Genomic DNA, 6,000 nt, shown 5'->3' on the forward strand with positions numbered 1-6,000 from the left:
GAGGGTTAAGAATGGTTTTAACATTCTAAAATAATTTTTTAAAATTCACTTTCACAATACATGAAGACAATATGAAATTCAAATTTCTGTGTACACGCATAAAGTTTAATTGGAACATGGTCTCACCTCTGTATTTACATATCATCTGTGGCGACTTTTGTACTGCAATAGCAGAGTTGTGACAGACAGTATGGTCTCTCAACCCGAAAACATGGATTTTTCTGGTCCTTTACAGTGCCAGTACCTATTTTAGAGTCTTTGCTTTTCAGCCCCATTCAGGTGGATCTTTCCTCCCCACCCACAAAAAATTTATATAACCCCATGTCCCATTTCCTCAGGGCTGCCTAAATCTTAATAGGTAACATGACTAGCAATGAACATATTAGCAGGAATCAAATAAATAACTGAAAAGGTAATAGAATTCCAGTTCAAATGAACTCCACAATCAATGTGAAGTCAAAATAAAGACGTCTTTGGACATGCATGGACTCTTAAATTACCCAGCCTCTCAAGGTAGCACTCCCAAGCAGCAAAAGAGTCATACAAAAAAACAAAACAAAACAAAAGATGATGTGGTACAAAAGAAACAAGGGCAGAATAAGGTTTGGATAAAATAAAGAGAATAGAAGGGAAATTCAAAGGAAATCCACTGGACCTTCACACATGAATCATTCCCCTTGGAGCAGAGACTTAATGACAGGATTATATTTTCTTCTCTATCCATTCAGTCATACTACAGAGATCTAGAGTGAATAACATTTATATAACAACAAACTGAAAATATGGCTTTCATTCTGTTTAAGCTATTAGACCTAACCTGTAGACAAAGAAAACAGGAGCATTATTTATATTTGTAGGTTAGAATATACATTTGATATAAGTTAATAATGAAATAATAATCATACAGTTAACAAAAATCAGAGATAAGATGTAGGGTTATAGTGCCCAAATCTTCATATTTCCAGGAGGTTATGACTATCTGAAATTGGTCAAGGAATAAAACATAACACTAGCTACCAGAAATATTAACTGTGGTTAACTCTGCAGAATGTGAAAAAAAAACAAAAACAAAAAACAAAAAACTTATTCTCTAATTTTAACTTTAGACACTTTTTTTGTTTCACTGTATGCAGGGTACTCCCAGAACGACAAATACCCAATCTCATCCCCCATTCTCCCAGGGCTGCTTAAAGTCTTGATGGATAACAAGGGTAGCAACAAATACATCTACTCACATTAGCATGGGTCAAATAAATAAGTCAAAAGGCAACATAATTCCAGCTAAAATGAACCAGTCTCTGTACATCCCTTGTAGGCTGGAGCTGGGAACACAATTTCACCTCCTGTGATGGCCCAGTGGGAAAAGGAAACCCCTGATCTATATAGCTTTCTGCAGCCCTCAGTGATATCCTGCAGGTAGGAACAGATTTATTTGATTCAAGCCTATTCTAAAGGCAAACAATTACAGAAAAATGATCAATGGGAAGCACAGTATGCTTGGGTCAAATGATGATTATTTCTGGGTTAGGCCTACAGATTAAGCGTGGGTCTGACAGCTCAGGTGGGCATGTAGGTAAATGGATGACCATTCATTCTGAGGGTGGAAGTGAATCTGGGTCAGTCGTAAGAGTCTGTCATGGATTTTGACCACTAGATGATGCTCCCGAAACCCTAATTTACTTCAAATATTCTGCGGCCAACTATAGATGTCATAAAATAACCCACCTCCTTAAAATGGCCACAGAAGGACTCTTAGTCTCTTGAAGCCAACCTCTCTCCTGAAGGTTGTACATCAGGCTAAAGTCAAACTAGTTCCTACTGAGCCCAGGGAAATGGCTCACTCAGCATGAAAAAAGTACAACCCAGCAGGCTTCCTGCCTTCAAGTGTTTTTCTCTGACTAAAGCAACATGAAATGGAAAGAGAATAGCAACCAAAAACAAATAGTTCAACCAAATGTCTTTTGCAGATAAATTACCTGGAGAGCCAGGCTGACTTTCATGGCTACTCTCTTCTCGACTGGGTTATTTCTTGTCTTCGCCCAAATCTGTGCGATAGGGATCTATCCTGCAGGATTCATGCTTTGTTTATTGTCCATGCTTCTGAACAATTTCATGAGAAAGTCGAAATCCTTGAGGGGATTTTCCCCTGCTTGTTTTTATGGACTTTGGCCTTGCAGTATTTTAAAAGTCATTTTTATTTCCAATTATCACTGCCACTGACTTACTGAATTCTACTTCCCCCTGCTTTTTCCCACTTCCTCTCCTTCCCTTAAGCAGTTTTTTTGTGGTTGAGGAATAAAGTTCTGTCTCTCTCTCTCTCCCTCTCTCTCTCTCTCTCACCTCTTCACTCCAGTTAGTTTCCCCCTGCTGGTCCCAACTGTTAATCGGACCATTTCTTCCACACTAAATTACAAAATTATCCTGAGGCAACAAAACTTCAACATGAATGTTTCTTTGCAGTTCAAAAGTATTTTAGGCACTAGGTGAATGCCTAGTGAGAGTTCATCCCAAAATGTACACAGTAGTAATTCTTTGGGGTTTAATTTAAGCTATGAGAGCAAAAAATAAAGTAGCGTTACTTCAGCAACACATCTCCCCCCCCCCCCCTTTGCTTAGTGTTTATCAGTGCTTCAAGGTCATCCTCGACACTGGCAGCTTTAGACTCATTCTAGGGCTTCCTCTGTTAACAAATGGCCCTTTTGACTTCCTCTCCTTAGCTTTGCAGGATCCCTCTTTAACCTTCTGTGAGTGGAAAAACAATCATGCAGCCTTGTTCCTTCTTTCTGCAGTCTCGAAGATTTGCTCTTGAATCTCTGCTGAATTCTGTTTGAATAATTCATCCAACTCAATTTTTACTGAGTGACTAATGTGCTAATTAAAAGAGGAGTCATTTTAAGGTTGGATTGGGTGCTCATTACTAAACATCACTATAAAATATTCATATTATATTTGGGGATTTGGGGGTGTGTGTAGAAAGGACAGGCATGTGTAGGCATGTTAATACCTTTTCAAAAACCATGATCAAAATCACCATCTTTTTGTGATTTTGTGTTGATGTTATAGTGTTGTGTATAGTTGTGTATGTTGTGTTGTTGTATAGTTTTGTGATTTTGTGTTGATGTTATATGTGTTGATTTTGATTTTGATTTTGTGTTGATGTTATAAATCCTGGGCTCTGCCATTTCTTGCTGGGTAAAAATGCATTTAGGTAATGGATGACACAATTTAAAACAAAAGGATCCAAAAACTGCATCTCTGCCTAAATCGCTCAAGTGTCTAAAGAGCGGTTGGATCCAGTAAACAAGGCTATCTTGATTCTAGGAAGGTCTCTTCATTTTTCAAGCCATGCCTTGAATATATCAACACATTTCAGGGTTTTATTGTATCATATTAGTCATATGTATCTAGATACACCCAATCGTAGAAACAATGTCATTTCTGCCTGACAGGGAAATGAGATTTTAGTGACAATTATTTAAGATACTATGTGACATTCTGCAGGCGAATGGTCTTTTGACCAGAGAACTTTCCCTAAAAGTCAAGGTCTAAAATCTCTTAAAAGTATATTTGAAATCTTTGGTAAGTGACATTCCAATACACTGACTTCTCAGATAGTCTTGAGTAGACTTCCTATCAAAAAACATAGTAAAACCTTGATAAATGGAAATGCTTGAAGAATAGGATATTTTGACTAATTTAATTCTGTAATGAAACAAACACCTCTATTTAATTCTTGTTATTGAAAATGGTTCTCAAATACATGGTTCCTCTTTCCTTAATACCATAGGGATCAAAAATGCATTTTTCTTTGATGACTGAAAATTTTGGAATTAACCATCATGAATATCTATCTATCTATCTATCTATCTATCTATCTATCTATCTATCTATCATCATTTACCTATCTATCTGTTGCAAATTATGGATTATATAAAGTCTCCATGAATTTATTAATCTGACTTTTTACTCTTTCCTCCTTGAGTATGTTTCATATAAATAATTGAGTTGCATTACCTACTTAATTAAGATTTACTGTGTACTATTCTTAGACTTTAGTAACAGACTAATAAACCAGTCCTTGGAAGCAGGGCAACACTTAGGGAAGCACATATGATGACTTGAACCTTGTGGCTGTTTGGCATTAGATGGAGACACAATCTAATTGTTTAAAAAAGTACAGGAATGAAATTAATAAAATGCAGGTAGAGCCTTCACACAGTGGACATTAAACTGTCAAATTTTTCATGGTTCTAGTTGAGAATGCCAGTACCACAATATATCATGGGAAGTATCAGAACAACTAGAACTTTGTACACAGGGCTTCTTTTTGTACACAGGGCTTCTTTTTGAAGATTAGTATTAATCTGGAAACTCCTTTTTCCCTGACAGAAACCCAGAAGACTCTATTACGCCTCCCACCACAATGGAGATTAGAGAGATACCCACATCCAGCATTACACTAAATTAGACAACGGTCAAATAAAGATGTACAGACACAAATGAAGGGATTTTACAAGGAAGGTAAACTTCCTTGGAAATAAAAAGGAAAAAATAAAAATTCTGAACATGGTATAAACATAGAGGAATTCCAAACAGAGAGACTTAGAATTTTAACATGAGTATTATTTAAAAGTTCTACCCAGGGGGACTTGGGTGGCTCAGTGGTTGAGCATCTGCTCAGGTCATGATACTGGGGTCCTGAGATGGAGTTCTGTATCCAGCTCCCTGCATGGAGCCTGCTTCTCTCTCTGCCTGTGTCTCCGCCACTTTCTGTGTGTCTCCCATGAATAAATAAATAAAATCTTTAAAACAAAAAAAGTCCTACCCATTACAAGAAAGCAAGATACCTAAAACATGAAATAGCAAAGAAGTAGAACATTAGAAGATACAGAGCAGGAAAATCTAGCATTATAAAACCATGATAGTGAGAATAGAGTAAAGCTTTGGGTGAGAACGGAGTTATTGCCCTTAGTCACAACCATCTGAGTGGATTCCACTAATTCCCTCCTGAGGATGCTTTGGAAGGTCATGTTAGAGTAGGAGGACGAAGGCTTGGGTTCAGCTCTAGGTCCAGACCCTTTCTAATGAGAAGATCTTTCAGCAAATTATTTGCCCCCAGTTTTCCACCAAAATAAACTTACCTGTTCTTTTGATGAAATAAGGCAAGTACAATGCAATCACATAAGAAATGCTCGAAGCCTATGGGACCTATGGGACTGCTGCTGTGCTGTAACTCTCAGGTGTCAACAAAGGAACAAGTGAGCATGGACGTGAACAGCTCTCTCTGCCTGAAAAAGACAGAAAGATGTCACATAGGAGATACCCTTTGAGCTGGGTCTTGAAGGATGAGAAGGAGCCTACCAGATTGGAAAAAAAATTAAAGACATGATTTCGAGGATCATTTCAAGGAGTGGGAGAGATGTGAATGTACATCTAAAGAGAAAAAAAAAGCAAGGAAGGAAGTTTAAAAAGAACAAAGTACAGTGGTATCATTTTGGAGACTTGTACGTAGAGATGCATAAGATATTTGACAAAAAAACCCTGCAGAAATTATTTCACCAGATTTTCACAGCAGTTTTGACAAAGTATGTTAGCAGTTTTTACAAATGGCAGAGCTGTAATTCAGAGAAACATTTTCCCAAGAACAAAATATATAATAAATAATAATCCGGTGCACCCTCTCATGTAGCAGGCTATGCCTGCAGTCAAAGTTGTGCCCCCGTTCATCTGAGTTGCACACTGAGGCCATACACCACAGATTGCCATCATGGGTACCAACTCTGGACAGGTTAAAGGTCAGCTCAAGGCAGGGACCTCAATATGAAGAGTTCAAAGCTAAGTACCATTGAAATAAAAACCCAAATCAGTGGGAGATTAGGAAAAACAGGAACCGCGGGCATTAACTTCAAATAAAGGCTGTAATCCAGGACTTACTTTTGTGGGCTGGCACGCATATGGTATATGGAATGGTCATGCTCATTTAGAGTTCCAAGGAGGAGA

The 6,000-nt window shown here is 37.8% G+C and overlaps 1 long non-coding RNA gene across 1 annotated transcript in view; it reads right to left on the reverse strand.

Moving 5' to 3' along the window:
- LOC144320026 (uncharacterized) overlaps positions 1-5,284 on the reverse strand; it is a 57,650-nt gene extending 52,366 nt beyond the window's left edge. Inside the window, exon 1 of the long non-coding RNA XR_013385621.1 lies at positions 5,142-5,284. This is a non-coding gene — a long non-coding RNA (uncharacterized LOC144320026). The remainder of the gene's footprint in view (positions 1-5,141) is intronic.
- Positions 5,285-6,000: the final 716 nt, after the last annotated feature.

The sequence above is a fragment of the Canis aureus genome, chromosome 9, assembly GCF_053574225.1.
Source record: "Canis aureus isolate CA01 chromosome 9, VMU_Caureus_v.1.0, whole genome shotgun sequence".
NCBI classification, from domain to species: Eukaryota; Metazoa; Chordata; class Mammalia; order Carnivora; family Canidae; genus Canis; species Canis aureus.